The following is a 21519-nucleotide window of genomic DNA, read 5'->3' on the forward strand; positions in this document are numbered from 1 at the left end:
AGATGGAGTAAATCTGAAGAAGAAAAAAGAATTAAAATGCTGGTGTTGACAAGGTGTTAGGATGTGCTGGAGCTGGCTCCTATTGGCTTCCTAGGGCTGATTGTTGGCATCTCCTTCCAGCTCTGTGTTTGGTGATATCATGTTGACAGTGTAAAATTAACCATGGTGAGAATATTTATACCACGGCACTTGGCAACTCTACAAATGAGCCTTCCCACCTTCCAAAGACCTGGTTAGTAAGAATTTACAGCACAACACTAGATGAAATATCTCTATATCAGGGTGCCTGGGTGACTCAGTCTGTGAAGTGTCTGACTGTTGATCTCAGCTCAGGTCTTGATCTCAGGATAGTGAGTTCAAGCTCCACACTGGGCTCCATGCTGGGCATGGAGCCTACTTAAAAAAAAAAGTAGAACCTCCCATCCAAACCAAATATTTCTATGTCAGAGCAAAAGGAATATCTATTGTTTACTTCTCATTCTCCTGTGACATCTTTAGTAAAGTCCTTCTGATTCACCATTGTTTTATGCAAGTAAAATCTTTTTAAAAAAAAAGATTTTATTTATTTATCATGAGAGACAGAGAAAGAGGGGCAGAGACATTGGCAGAGAGAGAGAAAGGCAGGCTCTCCGCAGAGAGCTCTATGTGGGACTCAATCCGGGATTAGGATCACGCTCTGGGCCGATGGCAGATGCCACCCAGGTGGTCCCTATCCAAGTAAATTCTTGAAAGAGCTGAGGAAAGAGCACAACTTCCATCTAAGTACTGACAAATGGTGGCCATAATTGTCTTTATTATTCATGACAACCATAACAAATGTTGCGATTTTTCCCCCCAGGAGAGTGCTAATGTAGCTGCCTTCCTCAGGTAAAACAGACATCTTTTCACCTGCTTCCTGGCAGCACATAGCTCAGAACCCCCAATTATGAGAGGCCATTGCTCCTTTTGAGTCCCATTTGAGCAGGGACATTCTCCCTGAGGTAATGACAAGTAAGCTGAAGTCTAGAACAAGAAGCTGAGGGAGAGAGAGAGCAAGAGGAAACAAGCCAACACATTCCAGGCAGAAGCAATTACAATTTCAAAGGCTCCACGGTGGGGAAAAGGATGGATGAGACTGGAATGTATGAATGGACAGAAAGTGGCCAGGGATGTGGGTTCCACATAGACAGAAATCGGTTATGCTAGGCCTTCTATACCGTTAACCACCGAGGGAGGCTTCTTGCCCTCAAGGAACTGGTCAGGGATTACAGTGTCAAAGTTCCTGATGCTCAACATTGACTAAAGCTTGGTTGACAGATTCAATATTAATAAAGGATTGCCTTCAGGGTATGGAGTGCATACTTGTCTCTAAAAATCTATCCATGAGTTAAATCAGATGAGCTGAGACCCAGACTGCACTGTTGAAGGTATTGTGACATATTGCCACACCAGCAAATTCAGGGAAACATGGCACCAGAATCCAAGAAGAGCCCAGTGATGCTCACCTCTCTATATTCTCTTCCCACACTCAATCTGGCAGATCTTCTTAATCAGTCGGACACTGAGGAAATGACACTATGTGATTTCTGAGGTGAAGACAAAAGACAAGGTAACTCCTATCTCTTTCTTTCTTGGATCATTCACTCTGGGGAAGTCAGAGGCCATGTCATGAGGACATCAAGCAGTCCTATGGAGAGGTCCACATGGGAAGGAACTGAAGACTCCTGCCAATCATGGCACCAATGTGCCACCATGAGAGTGCATCATCTTGAAGTGAACCCTCTAGTCCCAGTCATGCCATCAGATGACTATTGCCCTGGCTGACATCTTGATTACAACCACATGAGACATGCCAAGCCAGAACTACCTAACTAAGCTGCTCCTGAATTCCTGATCCATAGAAAATGTGTGATACGATGAATGTTTATTGTTGGTTTAAACCAATATATTTTGGTACTTTGTTATGCAGCAGTAAATTAATGCAGACATTATAAGAAACAATCCTAATACCCTATTTGCTACTATAACAATAATGCTATTTATCAAGGGTATTGTCTATGAGTTTTGGCAAGTTAGTTGACTTTGGTACACCTCAGCTTTTTTCCTGCCAAAATGTGGATAGCATTAACTGGAATAATAGGTGTAGCTAGTTTAAGAATGAAATGGAGTCATAGATAGCATATAGTAGAAGCTCAGTAAGTATCATTCATCATTATTATTTGCTGTTATTTGTTATGACTATTATTTTTCGAATTTTAATTTTAACCAAATCTACTTCTGCTCCCGTTTTTCAAAATCAATTAGCAACACAATGATCCTGTCAGTCAAAACACCAGAAACCTGGGTATTATCCTTGACTGACTTAATTCTCATTCCTTACCTCTAATCAATCATTGTATTCTAATGATTATATCATACTGAGTACTTTCAGACTATTTTCCTTATCTCATGCATTAGTTCAGGCCTCCATCAACTCTCATCTGGACTATTAAATAGATTCCTAAATTGTTTCCTGCTTCTAATCTTATTCCTTTTTTTTTTTTTTCAAAGATGTTATTTATTTATTCATGAGAGACAGAGAGAGAGAGGCAGAGACACAGGCAGAGGGAGAAGCAAGCTCTCTGCAGGAGCCTGGTGTGGGACTCAATCCTGGACCCCAGGATCACGCCTGGAGTCAAAGGCAGACACTCAACCGCTGAGCCACCTAGGGTCCCTAATCTTATTCCTTTTAAAACTGTTTCTGGGGCAGCCGGGGTGGCTCAGCAGTTTACTGCCGCCTTCAGCCCAGGGCGTGATCCTGGAGACCCATGATCAAGACGTTGGGGCTCAATCTCACGACCCAGAGACCGTGAGCTGAGCCGAAATCAAGAGTTGGACACTTAAACAACTGAACCACTCTGACACCCTGGTGGGTTCAGGTTTTGATCACAGAACATTGATTTTGATGATTGTAGGTGAGAATTGAATCATGTGACAAGGTAACATATGGAGGCATTCACACACCAAGAGCTAGACATAAAAGGCTCTGCACAAAAATAAATGGTTAAAGAACACATAGACACCTTTTCCACTCAGTCCTGGCACAGCAAGATCTGCATCCCTTAGCATATACTCTCATGCTAACATTATCTAAACCCCAGAGAAATACTTTTCCTTGTCTAAACCTCTGTGACTTTGAAACCAAAAGAGACAATCCTGTCCAAATGCCATGAAGGTTTGTGAGTTGTACCCTATCGATTTCAGAAATAGGTGTTATTTCAGTATGGAGGATTCAAGAGGCAAAATCATTGAAGGAAGAGAAAATACAAATTACTTATCGTGACAAATCCTTCCTCTGAAGATGAATGCAATAGTTTCTTACATAATGAAGAATTATTCTCTAAGAAGGCTGAGCATCCGTTTTCTCATTTGCCTTTCTGGATCTGGAGGTTCTCTTGAATTAGCTCAATATTTGAAACAATTGTACATGACAGCTGAATAAAATTTTGCAATGTTGATTAATTAATATTACTGTTAAATTTATATATACATGTTTAGAACATAATAGGCATATAACATGATACTGAATCTTTCTATTGCCAATCAGATGGACAGTGAAAACTAAATTTTTAACTAGCTTTTAGTGTATTTTATTTAAAAATTAATAATGTTTAAATAAAATTGTTAATTTTAATTTTTTTAAAGATTTCATTTATTTACTCATGAGAGACAGAGAGGCAGAGACATAGGCAGAGGAAGAGGCAGGCTCCCCACAAGGAGCCTAATGTGGGACTCGATCCTGGGACTCTGGGATCATGCACTGAGCTGAAGGCTGACGCTCAACTACTGAGTCACCCAGGTGTCCCAGAAAATAGCATTTTTAAAAACATGTCTGGAAAAGTAATGATCACATCAACTTAAATTTACACATTTTGATAAAAGCGATGTAAATTTTGTACATTTTAAAGATTACATTTTATTTTAATCCCTATTTAAAATAATTACTTTCAATAGAAGACAAATTATGTAAAAATCTTGATTGTAACAATATAGTAAGTGATTTCACAAAAATGGTCAAGAAAAAGAAATAATTTACGAACTCTAGATTTTTTCCCTTATACATCTAAATATGATTGGTCCTTCTAGAGAATATATAGAGAGGTGCAATACTAATTAAAGTCAGACATTGTTGATATTTTGCAAAACCATGGCTTTGCATACTTTAAAATATTTTGGTGTTCAGGGGAGCCACACTGGGTTGAGCCTCCGACTTTTAGTTTCTGCTCAGTTCATCATCTCCAAGTCATAGAATTGAGCCGCCTGTTGGGCTCCATGCTCTGCCTGAGTTTCCCTCTCCCTCTGCCCCTGCCCACTTCTCTGCCTCTCTCTCTCTCTCTCTCAAATAAATAAATCTTTAAAAAAATTTTAACAATATTTTGTTATTCAGGTGTACTTGTCAAAGTAGAAAGATAATATACATACATATGTGTGTGTGTATGTAATACGTGTACAGAGAGAGAGAACAAGTGATTATGGACGAGGCAGCTTACTCTTACCTGGGGCCCTCTACCTATCTCCTGAAACACTATTCTCTCTTTAGGGAGTAGTGCCTGTGACTTCACTTTGAAATTTTATCCCCTCCATAGTATTGGCCATAGTCTAGAGTCACCAATGGCTCCTCCTTTGCTTTCTGACCAAATATACACAATAATCCTAATTCTGACCTTTCCCTGCCACTCTTAGGAAAAAAACATCCACAGGCCTTTATTCCGGGAGCAAACTGTTGGATAGCCACATGGGAGGCGGAGGGGAATCCAACAGATCCTACTGCTCCAAGTCAGGTCTTTCAACAATTATCATCACGAAGTGTCTAGGCTCTTCTATTTTTTCCTATTGATTGACAATGAACTTGGGGTTTCCTTAGGAAAATCTATTCTTACCCTTGAAATATCATGAAGTGGCTCTCTCCCATGTGTGTTTTGGCCACTGTTTCTCCGTCTTATTTCTCTGCTAATCTGATGCTACCAATGTTCTATTTTCCAGGAATTCTTTAACTCTTTTTTATCTGCTGCCTACAGCCCTTCTAGATTTCTGGTGTCATGAATTACAGCTTTTAAAATATCTATCCTGACATTCCAATTGGCATGTGCACAGGAAGGAAAATCATTGCTTGTATTTAGCATGTCATCTTAATTCCAATACGCTTGCTGACATTTTTCATCTCCTTGCCTGGAGCTTGTGAGCTTTAGCGATACCAAGATGCTGGTGTTTTCTACACATACACTGCTGTGTCTTGCTTCTGTGCCTTCAGTCCGGTGGTTTTCTCTTTCTCACTCAAAAACTCTTACCACCTTTCTTCATCTGGTGAACTCTTACTTATCCTTCAAAACTCAACCCCAAGCACTCTTTTCTCCAGGAAAGAACTAACCAACTAACTAAATAAATAAAAAAGATTTCTGAGACAAGTCACTTTGGATTAAGACCCTCCCCCTTTGTCTAACATCTGTATATAGCATATCTCTGAGGTTGCCAGATAAAATATTTGGGGAACACTTCTACTAAAAAATTGTCTATTGTTGATCTGAAATTCAAATTTAGCTAGGCATCCTGTTTTTGTTTTTGTTTTCCGAATCTGGCTACACTAAATATTTCCTCACTTGTTATACTGTATGGAATTTATCTGCTTGCATGTGTACCTCTCCCTTGGGTACTGGGGGTTTCTTACAGGAAGGAACCATGTCTTTTTTTTTGGTGGGGAGGTGGTGGGGTGAGAGTGTGGCACTGAAACCATATCTTTTTTTTTTTTTTAATCTCTGTATCCTTAGTAGCTGACACACTGTGTGACACACTAGGTTATAGTCATTAGACTCTTTGGGTGGCAAGTAATAAAAACAACAAACTCAAGCCCAGTTAAGCAATGAAGAATTTATTATAAGGAGAATTCCTGGGCAGCTGGCTTCAGGAAGCATGTGGAACTCATTACTCTTTTCGTCTCATCTCTGGTTCTCTCAACTCTCAGAATTCTCTCTTCTCTAATTGCTATGGCTTTCTCTGCTACTCAGCGCATGGGAAGAATGGCTACCTGATACTCTAGAATGGTTACATCTCCTCCATTCAAGAGATGGACAGTAATTTCTCTTAATCCCAGTTCCAATTCCAGGGCAAGAGACTCTTCTGAGTCTCAGAAGTGAGGATCATGTACTAGAAGAGGGCCTACCTGTGCCCCTATGGTTTGATAGAGAGTTTTGATAGTTGGAGGGTAGGAAGACCCTGAAAAGTTTTCTACTACATTAATTATAGTTCTGCAGAAAACAGAACCAGTAGGATGTGTCTGTATATATATGTCTACACAGATCAGTCTTTTGCTCTATTTGAACCTTGAATTGATAGGATGAAGCCCACCCACATTGCAAAGGGCTTACTGGAAGTCCACAGGTTCAGATGTTAATCTCATCCAAAACCATCTTTACAGAAACATCCAGAATATTATTTGACCATCTATCTGGGCATCCATGGTCCAGTCAAGTTGAGACATAAAAATTTTTTTGAGACATAAAATTAATGACACATTATAGATGCTCAATAAACATTTACTGAGTTGAATAATTTTTGTTGTTTATGATGTTTAAACAGTGTTATTTCTGTGAATATTCTCAGAGGAATTGTGATTTCAGGATCTCAGAACCAAGGAATAGCTAGGACTTCTCATGAGCCCTGGTTTGTTTTATCCAATAAACCCTGAACCATGTAACTGATCATATTTCTCTGTGTTGGCTCTAAAATGTTGGAGCTGGATTAGTTTTTCTAACAAACATGCAGCACTCTACAAAGCATTATGCCTGCTAAGCTCTATCTACATATTATCTTTAAGACAACACTCATTTCTTCTTCTTTTTAAGAATAGTCTCTCTGCCCAGTGTGGGGCTGAAACTCACAACCCCAAGACCAAGTTCTGCAGGCTCTACCAACTAAGCCAGCCAGGTGCCTACTTTTTCACTTCTTTTTTTTTAAATAAAGATTTTATTTATTTATTCATGAGAGACACACAGATAGAGAGGCTAGACACAGACAGAGGGAGAAGCAGGCTCCATGCATGGAGCCTGATGTGGGACTCGATCCCGGGTCTCCAGGATTGCGCCCTGGGCCAAAGGCAGGCACCAAACCGCTGCACCACCCAGGGATCCCCATACTTTTTCACTTCTTAATTGCCTCTCTAATTTTTTTTTGTTTGTTTATTTTTCAACTTAACTATAGTCAACATGCTGTACATTACATCTCCAGAACTTATTTACTTTATAACTGGAAATCTATACTACCTTCACCCATGTCACCCACCTCCCCACTTCCCACTTCTGGCAATCACCAATCTCTGTGTCTATGAGTTTGGTTTTTTTCAGATTCCACATGTAAGTGACATCATACCATATTTGTCTTTCTCTAACTTATTTCACTTAGCAAAATGCCCTCAAATTCCATCCATGGTGTTGCAGGTTGCAGAATTTCCTTCTTTGTTATGGCTGAATAACTTTCATGGCTAAATATATATCACATTTTCTTTATTTATTCATCCATCAAAGGACTGACTCTTAGGTATTTCCATGTCTTGGCTATTGTGAATAATGTTACAGTGAGCATAGGGATGTGTACATATTCTTAAGATAGCTATTTCATTTCCTTCAGATAAACACCTAGAAGTAGAATTGCTGGATCATATGGTAGTTCTATTTTTAATTGTCTGAGGAACCTCCATACTGTTTTCTATAGCAGCTGCACCAATTTGCATTCCCACCAGCAGTGCACAAGGGTTCCCCTCACTAATTTGTTTTCCAGCTTATTTTATTTAACAGGACTGTATGGAAAGAATACGAATTAGTAAAGAAAAGAAGCAAACATTTGCAATACTCTTGATATACTTTTCATAGAGCAAAGACCAACTTCAATTTGCATGATCTAAAATGAGCAGTGTGTATATTAAGAATCATCATAGGATCTGATCCCCACATCCCTTCCATTATTGGATTCATGTTTATAGTTTTAGAAGAAATTCAGCACCTATCAATCTCTTATCTTTCAAAGCATAACGTGAGTCAAGTGCTCAATGCTGCAATATGTTGTTAAAATACCTCTAGGCACTTTCTTTTTTTCAACCAGCTTAAAATGCTCTTCTTCTACCATCTTAAAACTTAGGCTGTTTTTCCTGTGGTTTTTAAAACCATTGACTTCTAGGGATGCCTGGGTGGCTCAGTGGTTGGGTGGCTGCCTTTGGCTCAGGTCGTGATCTCTGGATCTAGGATGGAGTACCACATCAAGCTCCTGCAAAGGGCCTGCTTCTCCCTCTGCCTATGTCTCTGCCTCTCTGTGTCTCTCATGAATAAATAGATAAATCTTTAAAAATAAATAAATAAAAACATTAACTTCTAGAAGAGGCTCTTTGTCTAGTGGTGGCAGGGCTGAATAGTGAGGCAAAGTAAGAAAGAGTTGTTGAAAGCCAAGACAGAGCCAGGAGAAAGGTCTTTGTAGGATAACTGAATTTGTGCAATAAGCATGGCTGGCCTTAGAATTTTCCCAAACAGTCTGGAAAGTCTCCTTAAGACAGAACATGAAAGACTCCTAACTCTGGGAAACGAACTAGGGGTGGTGGAAGGGGAGGAGGCGGGGGGGGGTGGAGGTGAATGGGTGACGGGCACTGAGGGGGGCATTTGACGGGATGAGCACCGGGTGTTATTCTGTAAGTTGGCAAATTGAACACCAATAAAAAATAAATTTATTTTAAAAAAAGAAAGACTCCTTAATTATGCTGCTATATAATTAAGTTTGGGAGGTTACATTGAAACCACTCTATTTTTGATAATTGAAGCAATAGAAGCTTTATTATTATACTTAATTCTGAGAGTTGAGGCTTTCCACCTCAGGTTCATTCAGTGTCCTGCAAGCAGTTTTGGGTGTAGCAGCTTTTAGGGGTAGGAAGAGGCCAGAGGATCGTGTCTATTTCCTTTTCTTTTCTGTCACCTCCTTTCCCTGGTAAGGAAAATAGTCATCCTAAAACAAGAGAAGCCTTCATAAATAATGTAGAATTTCATTATAAAGTTAGCACTACCTATTTCAGTTATGCCAAATAATTGCCAAAAGAAACAGGAGAAAAAAATCTTGGTAATTTTACCATGGAGAGAGTATCTTTGTCATTTTTAATTTAAGAAGCTAACAATTAAAAGATGAAAAGTATATATGGGCTATATGTATTTTACCCCAAAGTATAATAAATAGCATTAAAAAAGAGCAGAGCCTTTAGGAAGGTTTTAAACTGGGTTGGGTGTGTATCTCCACAAATATTTAATAGAGTATTGCTTTATTGTCTCTGTTCTTCCATGAAATGCGTGCTGCGAAAGAACGGGAATAGCCAGGACCAAGATGCCAACTGCTAACACTGGGCAGTAGGGAGGGATTTGGGCTTGGAAGATGGTCACTGGGGGGTGGGTGCATCCAAGCTGAGGCCATACAGGTGGTGACAGCCTGAGAAACAGGGGACCTCAGAGAAGGAAGGAGTAAGAGAAAGTAGAGATGCTAGGAAGTAAGCCATGCAATTTGGAGGTGGAACAGGGCAAGAAGAAATAAAGCAGCAAGAATGGCTCAGAAAGGTCTTTCTTACTCTAGTTTTCCCCCAGTTCTGGTATTTTCATGAAATTACTATGAAAGTGGGGCACCCAGGTGGCTCAGTCTTTTAAGTAGCTCACTCTTGATTTCCGCTCAGGTCCTGATCAGGGTCCCCAGTCCAGCCCTCAGTGGGGCTCCTTGCTCAGGGGGGAGTCTGCTTGTCTCCCTCTCCCTCTGCCCCTTGCCCCTGCTCATGCACACACACACACTCTCTCTAAAATAAGTAAATAAGGGGATCCCTGGGTGGCGCAGGGTTTGGCGCCTGCCTTTGGCCCAGGGCGCGATCCTAGAGACCTGGGATCGAATCCCACATCGGGCTCCCGGTGCATGGAGCCTGCTTCTCCCTCTGCCTGTGTCTCTGCCTCTCTCTCTCTGTGACTATCATTAAAAAAATAAAATAAAAAGTAAATAAATCTTTTAAAAAATAATTACTATGAAAGCTGCAGGGCCCTCAGCGCAGTAGCAGTGGAAATCCCTGCTCCTCAACTCTTTCTGTTCTTATCAGTGTCTTACCTGTTGGTAACCCATCCATGAGCAAGTTGTGCCCAAGGCCTTTGAGAAGGAGACTGAACATAGCTGGACAGTAGTCTGGAGGAACTCCAGTTTTTATCAAGAGCAATTCCTGGGGACGCCTGGGTGGCTCAGTGGTTGAGCATCTGCCTTTGGCTCAGGGCCTGACTCTGCACACATCAGAACTTCAGAGAAGGGCTGAGCACAGCACTCTATAGTCCTGGTACAGTAAAACTAAATTTTTCTCTCTCCTTGCTGTCTTCTAAGTTGGTGGTTTTGTTTTTGGTCTTGTTTTTGGTTTTGGTTTCTGATTTATTTCTTGGCTTTAAAAAAATGAATTGTAAAGCTTTGCCTTTCTCATAGTTCTACCCAATTCTTGATGTTTCTCTATCAGAGGCCTTTATTGCAGTGCCCAGCAAGTAAAAAAATAAAAAAAAAAAGATGACTTCAATCTGTTGTGTATTATTCCTCTAGGATTAATTCGCAATACAATGGGCAATGACATATCACATTTGGTGTTCTGAAGATCAGTTTGTCATCAAAGAATCTGTCAATCCCCTACCCTGGGCATCTTGGGGCCCAACCTTAAAAAAATTTGAAATTGTATAATAATTTTATGTATAAAAAGATAGGTAGTAGCATGCAAGTTTTGATACTTAGTAGTAAAATAAGACCTACGAATTCACCACTTAAAGTAAGCATGAAGCACCAGTACTGTTGCATCAAACTATGTTCAATTTATCAAGATTGTCTTCGTGGATCACGCTTTTGCTGTTGCAAGTCAAAAGTCATCACTGAACTCCGGGTGACCTAGGTTTTCTTCTATATCATCTTCACATTTTATGGATTTGCATTTTATATTTAGGCCTATGATTCATTTTGAGTTAATTTTTGTGAAAGATCTGAAGGCCGTGTCTAGATTCATTTTTTTCTTTTTGCATTTGGGAGTCTGGTCATTCTTGCACCATCTACTGCAAAGATTGTCTTTTCTCCATCGAGTTGCTTTTGGTCTTTTGTCAAAGATCACTTGACCATGTTTTCATGGATCTATTTCTGGGCCCTCTATTCTGTTCCACTGATCTATTTGTCTATTTTTTCACCCATGCCATACTGACTTGATTACTATAGCATAACAGTATGTCACCAAGCTGGATAGTGTCAATTATCCCACTTTGTTCTTCAGTATTGTCTTGGTTATGCTGGGAATTTTCTCTTTCCATATGAACTTTAGATATTCACTTTAGTTGATATCCACAAAATAACTTGCTGGGATTTTAATTGGGATCGAGGTGAATCTATGGATTAAATTGGGAAGAACTGTTATCTTTAAAAAAAAATTTATTTATTTTTGAGAGAGAGACAGAGAGACAGAGAGAGCACAAACAGGGGCAGAGGCAGAGGGAGAGGGAAAATCAGGCTCTCCACTAAGTGGGGAGCCCAATGTGGGGCTTGATACCAGGACACCAGTATTATGACCTGAGCTGAAGGTAGATGCCTTAACCAGCCGAGGCACCCAGGAACCCTGGGAAGAATTGACATCTTAACAGTATTGAGTCTTCATATCCATGAGCTTGGCCTAACTCTCCATGTATATACATTGATTTTTCTTTTTTTCATCAGAAGTTTGAGTCTTCTTCATGTAGATCTGAAATATATTTTGTTTGGGTTTTACCTAAGTATTTCCTTTTTTGAGAGGTACTAATGCAAATAGTGTTGTGTTTTTAATTTGAAATTCCAATTATTTTTTCTGCTTTTTAGGAACTTGATTGATGTTTGTATACTAACTTTGGTTCCTGCACTATTGCTATAATAACTTATTAGTTCTAGGAGGTTTTATTCTTTGGGATTCTTTGGGTTGATTCTTTGGGATTCTCCACATAAACAATCATGTTTCTGTAAACAAAGATCATTATATTTCTTTCTTCCCAACCAGTATACCTTTTATTTACTTTTCTTGTCTTATTTCATTAGCAAGGACTTTTAATATGTTGCTGTATAGGAGTGATAAGAGGGAATATTCTTGTCACGCTTCTGATTTTAGTGGAAAATCATCTGGTTTTTCACCATTAAGTAAGATGTTAGCTATAGGGTTTTTGTTGATGTTCTTTATCAAGCTTAGGAAGTTCTGCTCTATCTCTCACTTTCTGAGAGTGTTTTTTTTTTTTTTTTTACACCGTACGTGTTAGATTTTTTAAAGACATTCTTTCTAGATTTATTGATTATGATCATATCATTTTTTCTTCTTTTTTTAAAAAAAGATTTTTATTTATTAGAGGGGGGGGGGTGCAGAGGCAGAAACAGGCTCCATACAGGGAGCCTGACGTGGACTTGATCCCGGGCCTCCAGGATCAGGCCCTGGGTTGAAGTCGGCGCCAAACCGCTGAGCCACCTGGGCTGCCCTAATTTATTTCTTAAATGTTTGGTAGAACATTTGATGAACCCTCTGTGCCTGTCACTTTCTGTTTTAGAAAGTTACTAATTATTGATTCAATATCTTCAATAGATAGAGTTTTCCGAATTTGTATTATTATCCCCCTTTTTTTCTAAGTTACTTTGCCTGAAAGCATTTCAATTTTATTGATCTTTTCAAAGAAACTGCTTTTATTTTTATTGATTTCTCTATTGAGTTTTTGTTTTAAGTTTCACTGTTTTCAGCTCTACTTTTTATTATTTCTTTTCTTATGCTTACATTGTATTTAATTTGCTCTCCTTTTCTAGGTTCCTAAGGTTGGAAACTTAGATTATTGATTTTTGATCTTTCTTCTTTTCTAATATATCCATACAATGCTATAAATTACCCTTTAAGAACTGCTTTCCCTGAAATCAAAAATTTTGGTAAATTGCATTTTCACTTTCATTTATTTCCAAATATTTAAAAATTTCTTTTGAGATTTCTTTGATTTACATGTTATTTAGAAATATGGTGATAATCTCTATATATTTGGAGGGTTTTTTTTTACTTCTCTTTCTGTTATTGATTTCTACCTTAATTTTACTGTGGTCTGAGAACATACTTTGTCTGATTTCTATTATACATTTTTTTAAGTAGCCCAGGAAGTAGTCTATCTTAGTGAATGTTCCATGTGGGCTTGCTGTTGTTAGATGAGATTTTCTATAGGTGTCCATTAGATCTAGTTTATTGATGGTTCTATTGAGTTCAGCTGTGTCCTACTGATGTTTGGCCTGCTGGATTTGTCAAATAGTGATACAGTGGTAGTGGAGTCTCCAACTACAATAGTGGGTTGTCTACCTCTCCTTGCAATTCTATCAGTTTTTGCCTCACATATTTGGACACTATGCTGTTAGGCACATACATAGTAAAGATTGTTATATTTCTTGGAGTATTGACCTCTTTATCATTATGCAATGGTCTTCTCTATCCCAAATAACCATCTTTATTTGGAGGCCTGCTCTGTCTGAAATTGATAGAGCTACTTTTGCTTTGTCTTGATCAGTGTTAACATGGTATATCTTTTTTTGTGTCCTTACTTTAATCTATGTCTTTATATTTAAAGAGGATTTCTTATAGATAACACATGAGTCTCATTTTTTAATCCACTCTGACAGTCTCTGTCTTTTAATTGATGTATTTAAACCATTGACACTTCAAGTGTTTGTTGATAATAGTTGAATCATTATCTACCATATTCATTACTATTGTCTGTTGCCCTTATTACTTTTTTTTCTTTTGTCTTTCACTTTTTTCTCCTCTCTGGTTTTATTTATTTTTTATTTTTAAAAGATTTTATTTATTTATTCATCAGAGACACAGAGAGAGACAGAGGCAGAGACATAGGCAGAGGGAGAAGCAGGCTCCTCACAGGGAGCCTGATGTGGGACTCGATCCCTGGACTGGGATCATTCCCTGAGCTGAAGGCAGATGCTCAACCACTGAGCTACCCAGACATCCCTCTTCTCTGGTTTTAATTGGGCATTTTGTGTAATTATATTTTTTGCTCCTCTGTTAGTATATCATTTGTACTTCTCTATAAAAAAAATTTAGTGGTTGCCATAGGGTTCTCATTCACTAAGTCCATTTTCAGATAACACTATTTTGCTTCACATGTAGTACAAGTATCTTATAACATAGTATTCCAATTCTTCCCTCCCATCCTTTATAACATTGCTGTCATTCATTTCACTTATCCATAAGCTATAATCATCCAATATATTGTGGCTGTTATAATTTTGAACAAAGTGGGACTCCTGGGTGGGTCAGCAGTTGAGCATCTGCCTTCAGCTCATGGCATGACCCCAGGATCTGGGATCGAGTCCTACATTGGGCTCCCTGTGGAAGCCTGCTTCTCCCTCTGCCTCTGTCTCTCCGTGTTTTTCATGAATAAATAAATAAATTTTTAAAAAAGATAATTTTTGAACAAACCATTACCCATTAGCTCAATTATGAATAAGAAAAATAAAATATTTTACCCTCATTTATTCCTTCTCTGATACTCTTCCTTTCTTACTTTAGATCTGAGTTTCTGACCTGTATACTTCATCTTATTTCTGAAGAACTTTTACCAGTTTTTGTAAGATAGGTCAGCTGGCAACAATTCTAGAATATAGAATATTCCAGAATATAGAATATTCTGGATATAGAATTCTAGGTTGCTAGTCTTTTTTTCTTTCAACACTTTAAATATTTCATGTTATTCTCATCTTGCTAGCATGGTTTCTGAAAAGTCTTATGTAATACTTACCCTTCTTCTACAAATAAGGTGTCTCCTCTCCAGCTTCTTTGAAGATTTCCTCTTTGTTTTTTATTTTCTGCAGTTTGAATATGATATACTTAGGTATACCTAGGTATACTTTTATCCTCCTTGGTGTCCTGTGAATTTCCTGGATCATGGTTTGGTGTTTGTCATTACTTTTGGAAAGCTCTCATCTTAATATAATTAAGGTACAGTGTTATATTCACTTCAGCCATTATTGGTTAGAATTTTTCTTCTCCTCCATTCTCTCTTTTTCCTCCTTCTAGTGTTCTTATCGAGTACATAATACAGCTTTTTTACGTTCTCCTGCTGTTCTAGGATAGTCTGTTCCTTTTTCTTTCTTTTTTTGGTTTTGTTTTTCAGCTTGGGAAGTCTCTAGTGACATATCTTCAATTTCAGTGATTCTTTCCTCAACCATGTCTAATCTACTAATGAGTCCATCAAAGACATACTTCATTTCTGTTTTAATGTTTTTAATTTCTAGAATTTCCTTTTTTAAAATATATTTTATTTATTTATTTGAGAGAGAGAGCATGAGTGGGTGGGGGCAGCGGACAAGGGAGCGGCAGGCTTCCTACCCAGCAGGGGCTCCATCCCAGGATCCTCACCTGAGCTAATGGCAGACACTTAACCAACTGAGCTACCCAGGGGCCCTTCTAGCATTTCCTTTTGATTCTTTCTTAGATTTTCCAACTCTCTGCTTACATTGTCCATCTATTTTTGTATAAAGCCCACTTTTCCCATTAAAGTCCTTAGCGTCTTGGGATGCCTGGGTGGCTCAGTGGTTGGGCGTCTGCCTTTGGCTCAGGTTGTGATCCTGGAGTCCCGGGATCGAGTCCCACATCGGGCTCCCTGCATGGAGCCTGCTTCTCTCTCTGCCTGTGTCTCTGCCTCTCTCTCTCTTTGTGTCTCTCATGAATAAATTAATAAAATCTTTTAAAAAATAAGGTCTTTAGCATCTTAATCACAGTTATTTTAAAATCTTAGTCTTGTAATTCTCAAATCTCTATCATACATGAGTTTGTTTCTGATGCTTGCTTTGTCTCTTCAAAATTTGTTTTTTGTCTTTTAGCATGCCTCATAATTTTTTTTTTTTTGCCAGAAGTCAGACATTATGTATAGGATAAAAAGAAGTGAGGTAGATAGGACTTTAGTGTGAAGTTTTATGTTTATCTGCTATCGGCTGTGTGTGTTATTTGGTGTAGCTGCGGTGTCAGTGGCTAAAATTTCCTCTTGTGTCCTTGTTTTTGTCTTTCCTGCTGTCTTCAGATTTTTACTAGAGACTTCTTCCCTTTTAGAGTCTGAGATTTACAGGTCTTATCGTTGTAGTTCCCTATTATTATACACAGTACTATTGATGTGGTAGTCAGGTGTGGTAGATGGAAAGCCCCCAATAATCCTATGATTGTATCTTATTGTTTATGTGCCTCTGACTGAGACCTCCACAAGAATCTCAAGTATTGTTGTTGTTGTGTTGCGTGTTTGTTCTTTTTTTTCTACCCCTTAGGTGTGACAGGAAGACTAGAAGTGGCTGGAACTGGGTATGTCCTCTCTCCCCATATCATTTAGGCTCTGACCAAATCCATGTTGGTTAAGATCTGGCAAAATCGTTTTCCTTGAGAGCAGGCATTTGTTAAGGAGACCAGAATGCTCTGGGAATACTTCAAAATAGCTAGTTTCCCTCTCCTCCTGCTAGAAGCATGAGGGAAATATTTTCAGATTTTCACCCTGAGAACCTGATGGGGCTCCTGAAGGAAAAACTGGGAGGGGTCCTCCAAAGACTGGGTCCTCAGGGGATTCTATCTCAATGCTCAGACCCCAACAATTAGTCAATCGACTTTTAAGTTTTCATACTATTTGCTAGTTCCAGTGGTCATTTCTGCTCTGGGTATCCTGTGATTCTCTGTATTTACCTTTCTGTCCAGTTTTCAGGGTAAGGGGTTGTTCTGGATATCAAGTCTGAGGAATCTAAGGACAATTGTTGATTTTCACATTCTTGCTGTGAGGACAGGAGAGACAACTTCTGCACTCTTTACATGTTGGACCAGAAACCACCTACCACCTTCTTTTGTACAACTGTGAGCTGAAAACATTTTGCACTTTTTAAATGGTTGAAAAGAACCAAAAGAGACTATTATTTTATAACTAGAAAAAATTACATGAATATCAAGTTTTAGGACTCATCATTAAATTTTATTGGAATACAGCCATGCTCATTTATTTATACGCTGCTTATGGGTGCTTTCATGCTGCACAGGCAATTTGAATAGTTTTGACAGAGACCTTAAGACCCACAATGCCCCAAACATTTATTATCTGGCTCTATCCAGAGGAAAAAAAAAATCCAATCCCTGCTCCCTGTCTCTTAATATTTCTTTATATTTTTTAATCTCCTTTTCTCTCTGTGCTACATTCTCAGTAATTGTGTTAGATTTACTTTCCAGTTTACTATGACCTCCTTAGCCACATCTAATTTGCTGATTTAGTCATCATTTTTCCCCTTTTCTTCAACAATTTCATTTAAAATTTCTAGCATGGTATTTTATTCTTTTTCTGATCTATACTACAGGTTTTGATCATCTCTTATTGCTTACTCATTTTTGTGATACCATCTTTCAGTGCATGAGGCATTTCATGTATTTTCATTTTATATTCTGTATCTGATAATTCTGTTGTATGAATCTTATGAGGTCTAAATTGGATATTGCTGCTTCTGCCACTGATGCTGGTTCATTTCCTTATGTATTTGATGATCTTTGATTGTGAGCTCAGATTTAGTAGATCAAGCCTGTGATCCTACCTTAAGGGTCTGTCCAGAGAGGGTTTCATTCTGCTGTAAACCAGGAGATGACTGTCACCTGGAGCATGAGCCTTCTTTCAATTTCTCTGACTTAATCTGAGAGTCTCAGGTCCAATTCTTCAGTCTTTCTCTGTTGACCCAAGACTTTTTCCCCCTTAATTCCAGCATCAGTATTGGCAATTAAATGGGTAACTGTCTTCGGGCATACCTGGCTTCCCCATGTGCATGCTCCTCCCATTTTTGTAAATAAAGTTTTTTATTCTTTTGGTCATTCGGACTTTCCTGTAATCTCAGCAAAATGATAAAATAATTTTTTTTCCTGTGCAATCTCACAGTTTTATAAAAGGAGGGTTTCCTGGTTATCTAATCTGCCATGTTGCTAGGGTGGGAGTCCTATCCAGTTCTTTATTTTACCCTCATGACTAATTATGGTCTCTACTTGCTGGTTTATCTCCTTCCCCAGACCAGGTAAGGGAATTGTTTTCTATACTCTCTACTTTCCCCTTTCTTTTGTGACAGCCCCGTGCCTCCCCTTGTCTTCATTTTATCCCCTTGACAGATACCCAAACTTGGAGTCGACAATGACAGTATCTTCTCTTTGACCAAGGAGACACTCATTCCTTGGTTTCTTGTCAAGGACAGAATTTAGTAGTGACTCTTTTCAAGCACCTTGGGTCTCCTGCCTCCCATTTCTAAACACATCCAGCCTCTATTCTCAGCCCTAACGCACTTAAACATGATCTCTTTGTTGGCATGGTTTAGTTTTTATTTACTGATGTCATTATTTCAGGTCCCTCCTGTGAAACTGCAATGTTCTTTATTGCTCTTTGGGATCCCAGAGTATGGCTTAAAGCTAAATGCTTTTCTTCCTCAGTTTACATCACTGCCCACATATCGCTCTGTCATTTTTAGATTGATTAGTTCCTTCTGCAGTTGTTGCCATTAGTTATGAATGGCTTTAGAAGAACAGATGGGGCATATGAAAATACTCTGTAAACTATAAAGGCCTGCACAATGCTGAGGATGATTTTGGGATGAGTATAGTTAAGGCTTCAGCTGAGGCAAGTGCATCTGACTTTGATTATTTCGAAAAACTGTCTTAAAGGCTTCTGAAGCTGAAGTGGTCTCCACAGGAAGAGATGTCTGAGTCTTTCCAGGGGGTAAAAGAACATCCTATTTAGGAACATGCACTTAGGAAATGTGGTGTGGAAGAGTAGGATGAATTAGAGTGCTAGTGGACAATCTGGATGGGAAACTTCCAGAAGCTATGTTAATTCAAAATGATGAATTAACCATGACAGCCAGGCTATGGTTCCAGGGCTAAAACTAGTAAGAGGTAGGTTTCTGATGCGTATGCTGCATACAGGAACTAAACCCCAGGGATAGAGCCAATAGAGCCTTGGCCTAGGATTCTAGAGAATTTTTTTTTCCTGATGAAAAAAATTGCTTGCTGTACTGTCATTTGATGAAACCAGTTCCTTGTTATAAGGTTGCCTTCCAGCTCAAATTCCGGGATTTTATCATCATTACCAGTTGACATAGCTTTGTCTGATTGAAACACTAGGACTTGATTAATGGTTTGCTTTGTTTCTCTTAATTCCCTGGGTTCTAATTCCCATTTTTCTGTGTTCCTGACTTGCATGCAGTCAGTCCCTGAAGGTGATGTTGGAAAAAGAAGACACAGCCTCCTTTTCCTCCAGGATGTAATTCCACTTATTCCATTATACAGTATATACCCAAGTCCCGAAACCTCCCGACAGAAGCACAGCTGGACTTTGCAGTTTTGTTCCTGAGGCTCATCACTGATAACATGGGGCTTTGTCCCTTATGTTTCCCATAGCACTTCTCAGGTACTTCATCAGAAGGAACTCCAGAACTTTTGGATAGTGTTCCTCACACACACAAAAAGCATAATTGTAATTCCTAGTATTAGAAACATTTCAGAATATTATAATAAATTGCTCCATTTGTCTTTCAACCTTTAAGTCCTAGATTTAAGGGCACAATGCAAAGCCTTCTTTGTGCATTCTATGGATCACCCCAACTTGCCGTTACAAATGTTATTTCTTTTAACTTCTGATGGACTCCTGGCTGATTCATTCTCAAGAGCCAGTGTAGGAATTCTCACTAAATAGCCCGATGCATGGCCTACCATTTACACTCCTCGTCTTCCTTCATGATATCAAGGTTGCTGTCCTGGTCTAGATAAAGGCTCCCTAGTTCCTGAGATCCTAGAAAATGAATCCGTTGTTGTATTCACGTTTGAGAATGGGAAATCTACTCACATGGGAAATCTGCAACTATTCCTGCACCTGGATGCCTAGGTCCAGGACTGGGAATTGCCCCCACACCACCTGATTAGGATCTCCCATTTTGTAAAGCTCTTTGGTAGTAAGGCTACATCCTCCCTCCATTTCTGTTCCTGTCTCTATTCATCTGTCCTTCCAAGTCCTCCAAATATGGCTTCAGAAAGAAAAATCTCTTATTGAAGATCTGGCTTTCAGTATTTACTTCCAGCTAAGGCTTGTTTCTCACCCAACTAGACTATAAGCTTCCTCTTACTGATAGGAACTGTGCCTTTTTCTGTTTGGAGTTCAGAAACTACAACAGTGCCTGGCATACAGTTATTGCGGTCTCCTTCAGTGACTAAATGAATTAATGATTTCTTCTAATGGACACTGAGTGAATGCGATGCACTTTTCTATTATTTTTTATCTCTTAATATTACTGAGACTGACTTCTAAATTCTCTCGAGTACAGCCCATCTCTAAAACTATATTTAGGGTCACCTGAGTGGCTCAGTTGATCCTGACTCTTGATTTCAGCTCAGGTCTTGATCTCAGTGTTTTGAGTTCAAGCCTCATGCTGGGCTCCACACTGGGCATGGAAAAACTTAACAAAGAAAAAGGTAAAACAATATTTGGGCAGAGTTCTGAATTATATTTAGATATCCCAGCCCTATATTTTCTTTTTTTAAAGGAATCAGCCCTACATGATTGATTCAATTGTGTTGTGTACATTTTTCAACTGCTTTTGTATATAGGCAATTCTTGTTTCATTTGCTAGATTCCCACCATCCCCCATCTCCAGTAGTTTACCTGGAAGAAGGAATACATCTCTGCATTATTTTGTTCAGCTCTTATCACTGGCTTGACTACAGAATACCTGCTGAGCAAATGTGGAGATCCCTAGGTAGGACAACAGCTATGTGGGTAACAAATCAGACAACCACACTGGGAAAATGAGATTCTAGGCAGAGCTCAAGAAGATTAAATGCAGAAAGATAAAAAAGAAAAAAAGAAAAAGGAAAAAGAAAAATGTACTAGGTACAAAATGGGGAAGTTGAGGACAGCACAGATGAAGACTTTGAGCTCATTTCAACACTGTGTTGTCTTTGGGCTCTTTTTGTTTGGTTGGTTTTTTTTTTTTTTTTTTTTTGGTTTTGTTTTTTTAAACATTTTTAAACCCCAGGCTCATTTGCAAAATAGGAGTAACTCATTCAAATATGTTTTAGGTGCTTATTATGTGCCAGTCACTATTTTAGGCAGTGGGACACAACCATGGGCAATATGAAGTGCCCCTCCTCATTGAGCTTACATTCTAGAAGTAGAGAAATAACAGATACTTATATTAGCCAGCAATGTAGGCTTTGAGAAAACACAGAGTACTCATATAAATCAATTAAAATAGTACCTGGCATTCCAACAGCCAAAAGGTAGAAAAAGCTGAACTTTCATTAACTGATGAGTGAATAGACAAAATGTGGTCTATCCACACAATGCAACATTATCCACGCATAAATAGGAATGAAGTGCTGACACATATTTGAACACGGATGAACCTTGGACATTATGCTAAGTTACAAAGGCAGATACAAAAGGTCACTTA

General features: G+C 38.8%; 2 long non-coding RNA genes across 2 annotated transcripts; one reads left to right on the forward strand and one right to left on the reverse strand.

Moving 5' to 3' along the window:
- Positions 1–8800: 8800 nt before the first annotated feature.
- Positions 8801–14674, reverse strand: LOC140626431 (uncharacterized). Its single transcript, XR_012025576.1, has 3 exons — positions 14548–14674; positions 10123–11414; positions 8801–8997 (listed from the first exon to the last, which is right to left on the reverse strand). It is a non-coding gene; the product is annotated as an uncharacterized lncRNA (long non-coding RNA).
- Positions 14675–14759: 85 nt separating this feature from the next.
- On the forward strand, positions 14760–20908 carry LOC140625958 (uncharacterized). Its single transcript, XR_012025216.1, has 3 exons — positions 14760–15019; positions 16339–16372; positions 16757–20908. It is a non-coding gene; the product is annotated as an uncharacterized lncRNA (long non-coding RNA).
- The last annotated feature ends 611 nt before the right edge of the window (positions 20909–21519 follow it).

This window comes from Canis lupus, chromosome 37, assembly GCF_048164855.1.
Source record: "Canis lupus baileyi chromosome 37, mCanLup2.hap1, whole genome shotgun sequence".
Classification (NCBI taxonomy): domain Eukaryota; kingdom Metazoa; phylum Chordata; class Mammalia; order Carnivora; family Canidae; genus Canis; species Canis lupus.